This window comes from Parasteatoda tepidariorum, chromosome 9, assembly GCF_982258835.1.
Source record: "Parasteatoda tepidariorum strain Cologne lab strain chromosome 9, Ptep-v5.0, whole genome shotgun sequence".
In the NCBI taxonomy this organism is placed as follows: domain Eukaryota; kingdom Metazoa; phylum Arthropoda; class Arachnida; order Araneae; family Theridiidae; genus Parasteatoda; species Parasteatoda tepidariorum.
This window is the reverse complement of record NC_141763.1, coordinates 37466513-37479173: the sequence shown is the minus strand read 5'-3', so window position 1 is coordinate 37479173 and position 12661 is coordinate 37466513. Positions and strand designations below refer to the sequence as shown.

The 12661-nt window shown below is 29.7% G+C and overlaps 1 protein-coding gene across 1 annotated transcript in view; it reads right to left on the bottom strand.

Moving 5' to 3' along the window:
- Positions 1-1497, bottom strand: part of LOC107457501 (uncharacterized) — a 48541-nt gene extending 47044 nt beyond the window's left edge. Inside the window, exon 1 of the mRNA XM_071186632.2 lies at positions 1359-1497. The gene's annotated coding sequence lies outside the window, so the exon portion shown is untranslated. The remainder of the gene's footprint in view (positions 1-1358) is intronic.
- Positions 1498-12661: the final 11164 nt, after the last annotated feature.

Below are 12661 nucleotides of genomic sequence, written 5' to 3'. Positions count from 1 at the left end.
CAGTTTTTGAAAAACAATCGTATATTTCTTTTTACCCCGGTGTTACGTTTTCCAGTTTCGGGCATTTTTTAACGCTAGTCCGAAGGAAACATAAATTCGGGGTTCCACTGTAGATAATATACGATACTCAAGTTATGGCTCTATCTAAAACTAGTGAAGGTGTTAGATCAATTGGACATTGGCTCATGACATTTACGGTTCTTGAATCAAAGAACATTTTTTAATTTGGATAAGAAATTCAAACCGTTACCCGAAAAATAGAAAAACTACAAGTACAGACATTTCACGCATATCCCATTTTCAGGAGTCTGCCATTACCAAGATTCAATTACAATTTAACATATATATTTACTTGTGAAAGTTCGCTGCACATGTATACTGTTAAACAATTACATATTTAATCTAATTTATAGCACGAGCTTAAATCAAACGAGCACACGCAATCGGTTAAAATCTTTCCCACAAAATGTAAAACCACGTTGATTTAATAAGTTTAGAAAATGTGATAAAGTGGCCTTTAGCTTGTGAAATCAAGTAATTACATGTAACTAAAGGCTATAGATATTTTAATACTGTCTTAGTATAATTATTCTTAATATAATTTTAGTTTGAAATGTCTCTGTTGTAAAGAAATGCACACTGAAAAGAATATTATAGATATTTTAATACTGTCTTAGTTTAATTATTCTTTACTTTGAAATGTCTCTGTTGTGAAGGATTGCATCCTGAAAAGAATATTATAGATATTTTAATACTGTTTTAGTATAATTATTCCTTATTTTGAAATGTCTCTGTTGTAAAGGATTGCATCCTGAAAAGAATATTATAGATATTTTAATACTGTCTTAGTATAATTATTCTTTATTTTGAAATATCTCTGTTGTAAAGGATTGCATCCTGAAAAGAATTTTTACGTTTTTCCATCAAATTTTCATTGATTCTCTAATTCTATTATATATATATTTACAATTTAATAAATAAAAACAAAAATCGAAGAAAAAGTATAAGATATAAAATTCCACGTAGCGGGGCAGAGCCAAGCCAAGCTACTAGTACTTGAAGATTATTTAAAGAAAATATTTTTCCAGCCCCCTGACGATGCTACTATATATATATATATATATATATATATATATATATATATATATATATATATATATATATATATATATATATATATATATATATATATATATATTGTTGAAATGGTTTTACTTCACGTTTTTTCTTTTTAACTGGTAACAATAAGACCTGGGCATAACACGTAAATCTTATACACTTTTGTTAGTAGTGGAACTTATAAGTGTTTGAATATGGATTAATTTTTAGAGTAACAGTGAAAAACATTAGTTGCATACCTCTGTTAAACGGAATGAATCCAAAAACATCCATGACAAGAGATAATCAGAAAACATCCTTTTTCAAAACGTGATCCAAGAACGTGTTTTGGGGAGAGAGAGAAGATGAAGATGTGTACTCCGCAGCAATTCATCATCTGTTCACTCCACCAAATCCTCTCAACCACATCCAGGTGAGTGCACTATAACTGCCACTAACAAACGGAGGTAAGGTTACATGTGTTGGCGATATTATTGCCCCGCACTTCTTTATTAATGTGTCGCCAAATGATTAGTGATTGCTATGAATAATTAGTTACAGTTTATTAAGCTACATTTTGATTACAATCTCGTGATTACAAGTTTTTTTTTTTTAAAAAAAAACTTTATTCTGTGTTTGTTTTTATCAAATGTGGAGATATAATGTGATTATTTTTTTTAAAAATATTTAGTAATCTTTTAAATATATCCGGTATTTCTTTTAAACATTGAACTTTTATCTTCATTTTGAATTGATAGGCTAAGTTGAATATATACTTTTTTTTTAAACAAAAGAATATTGTTTTTCTTATATTAGTTCCATGATATAGGACTAGAGCCAGGTGAGTGCACTATGACTGTTATTAAGAAACGGATGTTAGAAAAAAGTAAATCAAATTATAATGAAACTTATTTTAACTTGTAAGTACATTCTTGGATTATTTGCAAAATGTTTTAACTAGATTAGACCACATGAATATTAAATTAAGAACTGAGATAAAATCTAGCTAATAATAATAAGACCAAAATAATAATAATACCAAAATAATAATAATAAAAAAATAATAATAAGACCAGAACTTGGCTTTAATTTTATAGAGTAATTTGAACAATTAATATCAAGTGTCAACCCAGACAGTGGTGATATTTATAATGTGGACGAGCCACTTAGAGGAACTTTAGAAGAAAAAATTTTATAACTCATATAAAAAATATTATTGGATTGAAAACTAATTTTTATTAACTTTTTTTTAATTGGACAGATATTGGTATTGGACAGATTCTTGTTACTGATATTTTTTCCTTCCTTCTTGTTGCGATTTATATTATTTTCGAGGCACATTTGCTGTTAAAGAAAAGTGGGCACTTTTTTTTTTATTTATCTAATTTACGAATTTTACTTGCTCTTATGTCTATAGATATGTGGTCAGAACTATGGATGTCTATGGATATGTGGTCACTAACGATACAAGGAGCCTTCTTATACACTCTTTCTGGTTGAGATTTGAAATATGTAGATATTAGTCAGAGATTGACGAATTGAGAGATTTAATTGCTAAAGGAAAACATAGATGAAAATATTTTACGGCCAGTTATTCTATTTTAATTCTGTGGTATTGAATATATCATTTTAAAAAGTTATAAGGGCATATGAAAAAAAATCAAATTCCAGGATCAAGTGCAAATTGAAATAATAAAAAAAAATGAAAAAACCTTTTATATAGTTGAAAAAGAAAGTGAAATTAGATTAGGCAAAATAACTGAAAAAGCTCGAAAAGATTTTGCGAAAAATGTATGACTTGTGCTCCGATGGATATATTTTATTCTATTACATATTTTCCAGGCATGAATTGTGAATATCTCTTAAATATATAATTTTAAGCTTAATAGATAGATAGATAGTAAGTTGTTAATAGATTTAGAAAAATGATATTTACTGCTTTTTTTTTTTGGACTTCTAAGTGGATTCTACCACTATATTCTGATTGAAGATATGTACCGGAAGGCACCCTCATTTAAAAAAACTCCAGCCAAACTATTATGTTCTAAAAATGAAACATTGTTAAAAACGCCTTTAAATTTTTTTAAATATTTTACTGCCTTTAGATACTTTTTCGTAGTGAGCTTAACAAATATCAAGTTATTTTGGATAATTCTTTCCTAATTTGACGTTTAAATGGTTAATACAATGTAGTAACATAAAAAGTAAAAATATAATGAGACATACACTACACCAGTGTTTCCCAAAGTGTGGTACGCGTACCCCCAGGGGTACGGGAACAGTTTAGCGGAGGTACGCGTTCTTATACGAAATATGTTACAACAAACGATATTTCGCAAAATTTTATTTAAAAACAAATCTAGCCATGAAAATTTACGAGTACGTATTTTTCTATTGGCTATTTTTTGCAAAGTTAACAGTTAATAATTAGTGGTGATAACAGCCAGTTGTGATTTCTAACTTTTGTGCAATTTTTTATAGTAAAAAACACATTCATTTTTTTGTTAGTGGTACACAGCGTTATGAGAAATTTAGAAAGGGTACACAAAAGTAATAAGTTTTTGGGAAACACTGAACTACACTATAGCTCAAGACACCAATGTCAATGAGTTGACCATTAATAGTCAACTCTTATTTACCATTTCCAAACCACCGAAGGAAAACTTTCTTTGATATATTTTTACAGGATCCCATTTAAATCGTATTAATTTTTTCCATCTTAAACTTTCAGAAGAAAAAAAACTAATATGTACACTAAATCAAAACGATAGTTTTTTTTTAAATTTAATAAAAATTTACTTAATATAAATTCTTTTAAATTTATATTTAGAATGTAATAGATAAATGGCTGGAAAAATTTCAATAAAATATTCATTTTTCTGTAATGGAAGAAAAATTTTTGCATGCTATATGCAAAGATGCCAACTTGCTCCGGACAGCAAATATATATTTTAAATTGGTAGTTTATCAATTGTGATTCCTGGTTTAATAAATTTAATTTAGTAGATTTTTATCCACCATTACTTCTAAATAATTCGTAGGCTTATATAATTCACCACTGCATAATACTTGTGTGACATTTTAAAAAACAAGCAAAAATAGTAAAAAAATTCGCAAAATTTACTTTGTAGTTATTTACCGTTTTTTTAATTATTTTGGCGTGTCCAGAACATCTAGCATCTCTGTATATGTTGTAGGTCCTGAGGTTCTGCAGTGATTTTAGCGGAAAAAACGTCTGTTTTGGATTGGTGATGATAAAAATCACAACTAAACTTGCCAGTAGTTTATCAGTTAAGAGTTTCTGGCCTATAAGTTAGTCTAATGAAGCTAGGACACTAGACCATTGTAGTCTAATAAAGCTAGAATACTAGACTATCGTTTCGATACTTTTCTTTACTATCGTTTAGTTTAATTGCAAAGTTATTAAGAAAATGAAAATGTATCAACCACAATAGTTTTTTAGTTCGTAAATGTGGACTAAAAATATTATTATAAGATATTTTATAAATGTGTGTGAGATATTAATGTCTAACTCTTTTCTTATTATAGTTGTGCATAATTTAAATATTTTGTTCAAATATGTTTTTTAAAATTTATTTCTTAAACTGTAATGCTATGATAAATGTAATTTTAAAGGAAATATTTTTAATTCTAATTGTACATAATGAAATAGAACAGCGGTTCCCGATTTTTATAGGCTGTTAAACCCTAAATAATAGAACCTCATATGACGGTATCTGAAACTTAATAAATGCATTTCATCTGCAATTATAAACACAGTAATTAACAAAAGATATTAATTTTGAAACATATTAATTTTGAAAAAAAATATAATGATCTAAATGTTATTAATTATTTTGAAAATATTTAGTCAATGAATTTTTTTTTATCATATCATTTTATCAATATTAGTCTTAAAATTTGTTCTTATGCCAGACAATTGACTTCACAGATCTAGTCAAGCTCTTAATTCGATTCTAATGCATGTGTAAACTGAAAATGAATGAATTGAAATATGGTTTACATTAAAATAAAAACGAAAATGGAAAAAAAAATGAGCTTGGTAATCAGAGAAACATACTTCCTCATTGTTGAATTAGGTTATTTTTATTCCACTCGAAAAACTAAAGAATGTTTTTCAAAATTCATTTTAATTTAATAGTGAATAGAAAAAAACAACAACACTGTATTGAATACAATGTTGTATTCATATAAATAACGGGAATATTAAATAAATCGCTCATGGGCTGCAATAGTGGCACAACTAAAAATACACCCTTTTTCGACTAAGAACATGCGTAAATATGAAAATACACATCCGTTCAGCACAACTCATAATTAGACTTGAAGGTAATCTTCGTTTAGGCAAACTAAAGCATTTCTTATGCATTTTCCTTAGCAACGAAAACTTTAAACCCACTTATCTCAAAACATGATTTTCTGAGTTGTGCCGATATTGCAGCCCATGACCGAAGTAATGAATTACAAATTGGGAATACGAAAATTGTAACTGTTTTTTTTTAAAAAAAACCTCTCAAATGGGAACCGTTGTAACCCTTTCACGGAACCCTAGGGTTATTTACATCTTTCTGATGTAAAGATTCACGTGGAAGGAGAGTTCTTTAACAATTCACAAATTTCAAAGTTGTGATGTATACATTAAACGTATTTTGCCTCACCATATACTTTTAAATTAAGTTCTTTTAAGTCAGTATGTTAAACTAAATTTTGTCACATATTCATATTATTTTTATTAATGAATTAATTTTTATAGCCATAGATTATTTCTAATATTAATTTTTTTTAAATAATTAAATTCAGGTAAAAAAAAAGTTTATAAGCTTTTATATGAAAAGGACTTATCGATATCAGAGACTCACTAAGTTTGAGGGAAAGGTGGCTACTAAGTTATAAGAATCTACCGGCCATTGCCTAATAAATGAAACTTTAAATTTTCAGATCTAATGGAAAAATTTTTTATTTTTAAGTTCTTGAGGAGAAAAATCTCATGTTTTTCCGTAATTCTTCTTCAAAAAAGAAAAGAATATATGTATATATATTTTTTTTTCTTCTTTTTTTTTCTTTTGAGCGCTAATAGGATAGGAAACTACGTTAAAAAAATAAGTTTCTGAATATTATTTTTATCTTATGTAATCTTATCTTAGGTAAATGTTTTTTAAGAAAATCTAAACATGATGCTGTGTTTGCTTTTTCGCTAAAAAAAGTTCTAAATCAACAGATTAAGAGATACGCCTAAAAATTCTTACCCGCTCCAAATCTTATTTCGAAACTATAAACAGGAAACAAATAATCAAAATCACTTAAACAGCCATAACCCCCATTCAAAATACTCTTCGCTTGTTTTCATTGAAATCTTCATCAGTTGTAGAATCGACATGCATTGTTGCACTTCAGCCGACACGGTTTTTGAGCACTCGGATACAATTGGTTACAAAAAGCGCCTTTTACGAGGCCCAATTAAACAGAGCAGGATCCTGAAAGTAGCATCCACTATGGGAAAGAAAGAAAAAATGAATTTTTTTTGGGCAGGAATTTCGGAAGACAGGACACCTTTTAATTGGATAAATTGATTACTCTCACCATCTGACGTAACTAGAAGTGTGGTGTCCTAACACAGGATGGACTGGAAAAATAAGCGGTGAATAATAAAAATTGCGATACAGTTTATCCATAAAGATTTTTTTTTTGTACGATGTTTCACTTTTGACCCTTTCAGTAACAGTAAATAAGTTTCATTTGTTTTTGTGAAATATGATAGAGTGGTTTTTTATTGGCTTCAATGAAAGAAAAGAAAACGAATAAATCGTAGGAAAATTTCATTTCTTTTAAAGAGAAAATTTATTATTTTATAACCTTTTTAAAAATAAACAATCTTGTTTCAGGGTTAAAAGTGGCAATAAAAAAGAGAAAATAGAAGAAAAAAAAGGAATTAAAGAAGGGAATAAAATGTACAAATTAGGTAAAGAAAGCAAAAGTATTTCCTGTTAAAATAAGCATAAGAAGATACACCAATAGATGCCTCCCTACCTCCCTTGTTTTTTCAGCTACACTGTAAAAGCTGAGATGTAATACATATCTTAATTTGGTTAGTTCGTTGAAGTTTATTGGCACAAGAGCCAGAAGTGGCTATACTGGGCCAGTCACTAGGTAAAAGAATTGCACTTTTACTTATATTAATGACTACAGTCCTATTGTTTTGATGAGATTGTGATGTATAGGGTCACTAAGTAGGAATGAAAGATCGGGATAAAATCTGCCAAAAAGTTTCTTCCTCAAATACTTGAATCGTCCGCAGTCAGTTAATATGTGTTTAAATGAAATGTAAACTTGACATTGGGTACAGCTGGGTGCAGACTCGGCTTTCAGTAAATGCATATGCGTAAAACGAGTATGCCCGATACGTAGTCTATTTATTAAAGTCTGGGTTTTGCGATCAGCAGTTAATGTCTTACAATAATCAAGGTCAGGATAAATTTTATGAAATTTATTATTATTTTGCGCATTCCAATGATTTTTCCAGGCCTGATGAACTGAAAATGTACATATGTCTTTAAGATCCAAACATGTCAAGAGATTACTGCTTAAGTTTTGAGTAGTTTTAGCTATGATATCAGCACGGTCATTTCCAAGAATGCCGATATGCGAAGGTATACAACAAAAATATATGTTGAACCCTCGGACTTGCAATTGCGTAAAATGTTTTTGTATTTTTTGAATTATGGGATTTTTTCCAGTGTTTCCACTAGATATAAAGCTACGGGAGTCAGTATAAATTATCCATTTATGTTTAGCTTGGATCTTAATTTGGTGTTGAATATTTCTAAAATGGTATTTCAAGTTAATACCGAATCGAGCATTGATACACACTTTAAAGGATGTAGTTAAATATAAACACCCAAATTTGATAAAGCTTGCACTAAGTACATGTATTCTATTGATGGTTGGCAGGCCGGAAGATGTGCTATAGATTTTGAATGTTCCGTAAATTTTCGAAAATATAAGTAAATTTTGATTTTACTCCGGAAATTTATAAAAAGTGAGTTTAATTAATTTTGTTTTATGACTGCCGTTGAACAGCCGACTCAATTGTGAGTTTACAACTACCAATGTTCTACTCTGGATAATAATAATTTTTGAACTCAATTCAGAAAATAAAATAACTCCTGGATCTAGCATTGGAATAAACTAGCCTTCGTGGAGGACTTTTTTTGATGAAACTAATCCGCATTTACATAACATGGAAAGGAAAACTAACTCATCATCCGTCTAACACTCAGGATATTTTACATCAGCACTGTGGTCGGGTGCGTAATTCGTATCGACGTGCCATCGCTGGGATTATAACCCGGGTCACCTCATTGAGAGGATATCGCTTTATCTTTGAAGCTATCACGGCTCCAGTTTACTTAACTATCAACATTATTTATGAAAATATGAATTTGTGATCTTGGATGGCGGACATCGAAGCCTAACTAGGCTTAGCTATCGACCCCAGCGAAAGTTCCAAGATCATCGTCGATTCTTTGTCACAATTTTCTTGTCGAATTGATTTGACAAACTGATCATATTCAATACCACGTAAGTTTCTCAATGCTTTTTACTAATCGAACAAGAATACTGATTGTGTTTGACTAATTTTAAAGCTAAGTAATTTTAAACTTCTTGTTCGATTAGTTTAACTAACTGATCACGTAAACTTTTAAAAGAAGAATGTATGTTTTTAGTTGTATAATAAAGATATTTATGGTTTCCTTAGAAGTTTTACATAAATCTATCAATTGCATAAGATATTTTGATAATATTTAACGCCTATTCCCTTCGACTTCATATTAATATTCTGTCTGTGTCTATGTTTTATAAACAAACTAATTTTATTTTACGATATATGTATCCAAAATTTATGGTTTTTGCTTTATACTGCACCGTAGAAGTAATTTTATTGATTCTCAAGCGTAACATAACTTACTGTGATAATTAATTTTGTGTTGCTGAATAACAAACATAGTTGCAGCTACTTTACACAAATACCGTAATAAAAAAACATTGACACCTAATGCTCAAAGTTTACATCAAAATCACGCGCCTTTACACGCTAAATATTTCCGATTCCAAAAATTCCGATGTTGGTGCGTTTTAATATCGTCTATATTTGTTTACAATTGATAACGAGATATCGAGTGTTTATAGTCTTCTTCAATGATTTTTTTTCAGGTTTAAAAATATGTATGTTTTTAGTTGTGGAATGGCAATATTTATATTTTAATTTTCAATTCTGTGTAAACTGCATTAAATAATTTAATAATGTATCATTTCTATTCGCTACTGCTCTGTTGAGCCTTGTTCAAATTCATCTTAAGATCCTGCAATAACAAATTTTGAGTGAGTAAATTATCTAAGAGAATATTTATGATTGAAGCAAAAAAATGTATATTAAATGTTAAAAAAAATCAAAATGCTTTATTTTCCGAAGAAAAAAAATAATAAAGAAAATTTGGACAAAAACAGAAATCAAAATTTAATTAAATTGTCCATAAAATGATCGTGTCAGACGATGATAGCTGTCGAAGTTGTTGGTGAACTGAAGTCGGCGATATGGACGCGGTCCAATTCAAATCTGTACAGTTTGAAGGCTCCAAAAAAAAATGTGGCTCTGCATTCTGTAGTTCATAGGTTAGTATTGAAAAAGAAAACTCGAATTGAATGTAGGGTTTAATGGCAGAAGGTCCACAAAAGGACATGCTGCGCCAAACAATCGATTTTAAAACGAATCGTAGGTAAAAAGCTTCCTGCTACTTTTTCTTACTAGGACTTAACATACCGTAACAAGAGTATTCGAACGCGAATAAAATCAGCTAATACATAACTATAAAACAAGATAAAACAGGATCAAAACGTGAATAAAATCAGATAAAAGTGTTGATAGTATAAAACAGTTATTTACGCGCAATATAAAATACTAATTGCGCCTAGAAATGCAAAAATGTTAGGATGATGGGAGTCACCTAACAAATTCTGCAGAGTTAAAATACCAGAAAACTCTAAAGAGCACAAGTCAATCTGCTCGATGTCCAAAAGAAAAATTTTGATACGTATGCACTTTTCATGTTCATAGAGTAAAATATCTCTGTGTCAATGGGGTTAAGGCTCCACAATTTCGTAGCCAACGGTATGATAGTGGTAATGTGGACAACATTGCGCACCAACCACATTTAGTTCTCAGACAAGCTGGTATTCATCAATCTGAAGCTGGGTTCCGATGCCAATGATACTCCCAGTCCTTAACAATGACAACTCAGTGCCTTAACCAAGGAGTCATCGCGGTTCCTGGATGTTTTTTTTTCTCGCTAAAATAAGGATCTTAGAAATCAAAATGTTCAAAACGAACTTGTACAAAAGATTTTCAACTATGGTAGCAAAGTTTCTGACAGACTCCATTGGCAATAATTTGTTAAAGAACACGGAAAAGGAACATCTGATGGAATGGGTGGGTGAACTAAAAGATTAGCTGACATTATTGTCAGTCAGGGATGAGATGTTCCTAATATGCTCTTGTGTCAGCACTCAAAGAAACTAAAAAAGTATTTTTTAAATTTATGAAATAAATTTAGAATACATAGATAATGTAGAAAAACAAGCACCGAAGGACTTAAGCATTTCCGAAAAAAACAACAACCCAGAAATGCTAGAAATTATGACTGGAGGTTTCATACACTATATGCAATGGAGCAATAAAAATACAACTGTCACTTTGCATGTATGGGAAGGATTGAACAACTTAAAAATTAATAATACTTTAAAAATTAGTAATATAAAGATAAATTTTCTGAAATACGCGCCGTTATATTTGAAAGCAGATTAAAGTCCGAGGATTTTAATCTTTTGACACCGGTGTCCCTTTTATATATTTTTATCTAACGCACTAATTACCAGCAGAAACACTTTTTGGCATTTTTTAATTATAAAAAATAGTCTAATGGTTATTAAAAGAAACTGTTAGATAATCAGAATTATGTTTGGCCTAAAATATAAAATTTAGAAAAAAATAGAATTTTTTTTCCATTCATATTTAAAAATGTATCAATAATTGTATCGTAAATTAAAGAAATTTCAATGGCGGAATAACTGTTTATCTTAGATCTAAATAAGTGCATAATTAAAAACTTATTGTTTGGAAGCGAGTCATTTTTGGAGGATTTTACCTTTTACGCAGATCATACTATATTTCATAACTATAAATTATTAAAACACTAAATATAATATTTTTCACTTGTTTTATCCGAAATTGATACAAAGTATTGAAACAAAATATGAAAAATAAAAAACTCTGCATCAAAGGGTTATTATTTATATGAATTTAAATACATTATCAAATATTATTTAATGTGAGTGTTGTTTTTAACATTTATAATGTGTTGAAACATCGAAATACAACAAACGAGACGTAAGTAAATAATTACGTTTTAGCTCTAAATGAACTTTTTCCACTTCCAGAACCAACGGTTCATATATTGCAGGCGAAACTACTCAAATTGCGATAGGCTTATAGTGATGAAAAACTAAGTGATAATGAACTGTGACAAATATACTCTAGGCAGCAGGTGCTTTAGAAAAAGGGATAATTTAAATTCGATTGAACATCTGTGCTAATTTCAAAGTTGCCATACCTTTTTTTTCTTAAACAATTTTTTCTTCAAATTTCAAACAGAATGCAGTTTTATTTTTATTTTCAATAACACTATACTGAGCCTTGGCGGCACATGGGTATAGCCCTTGGCCAAAGAATACCTTTGTTCGCCAAGGTATAGCCAATGCCTCCTAGAGAAGAAGTGCACTTCTCTAGGAGGCTTTGGTATAGTTCTCACCTCCCAATGAGGTGACGCGAGTCCGAATCTCAGCAATAGCTAGTTCATACAAATTCCGCACGCAGCTCGCACCGATCACAGTTCTGACGTAAAATGTCCTAAGTGGTAGACGGATCATGGATTAAGTAAGTTTTCATATAACGCAAATGCGGGTTGGTTCTATCAAAAAGTCCTTCATGAAAGCAAATGCTTGATCCAGGAGTTCCCGTGTCTTCTAGAATGGGTTCAAAATTTCAAGGCTTCGAAGTTGAACGTTGGTAATCATAAACTCAAAAATTGGGTCAGCTGTTCAACGCATTATTTTTAATACAGTTGATATTTTTCTATTAAAATATCAGGACAAATGATTAGCTATTTCAAAGAAAGTCTTATTGGTTGTTTTTCAACAGAATTTATCACATGGTTTCTCTCACCGGCAATAGTTTTTCTTAGAGTTCATGTCTGTAATTAAGAGGTTAATATTTTTGTCTAAATTTTCTATATAGGTTAAAATATTTTACATGTTATTTTCCTCAGAATTTATCTATGATTTCTTTCTTCAGTCGATGATTTCTCTAGCATTCGTGTCAGTTTGTTTTTCTGAATCTTGAACTGAAAAATTTCTGAATTTTCTAGATTCATTAAAAGATTTCAATAAAAACATGGAAGAAAATAATTTTTCTTAAATAAGTAAATTATTT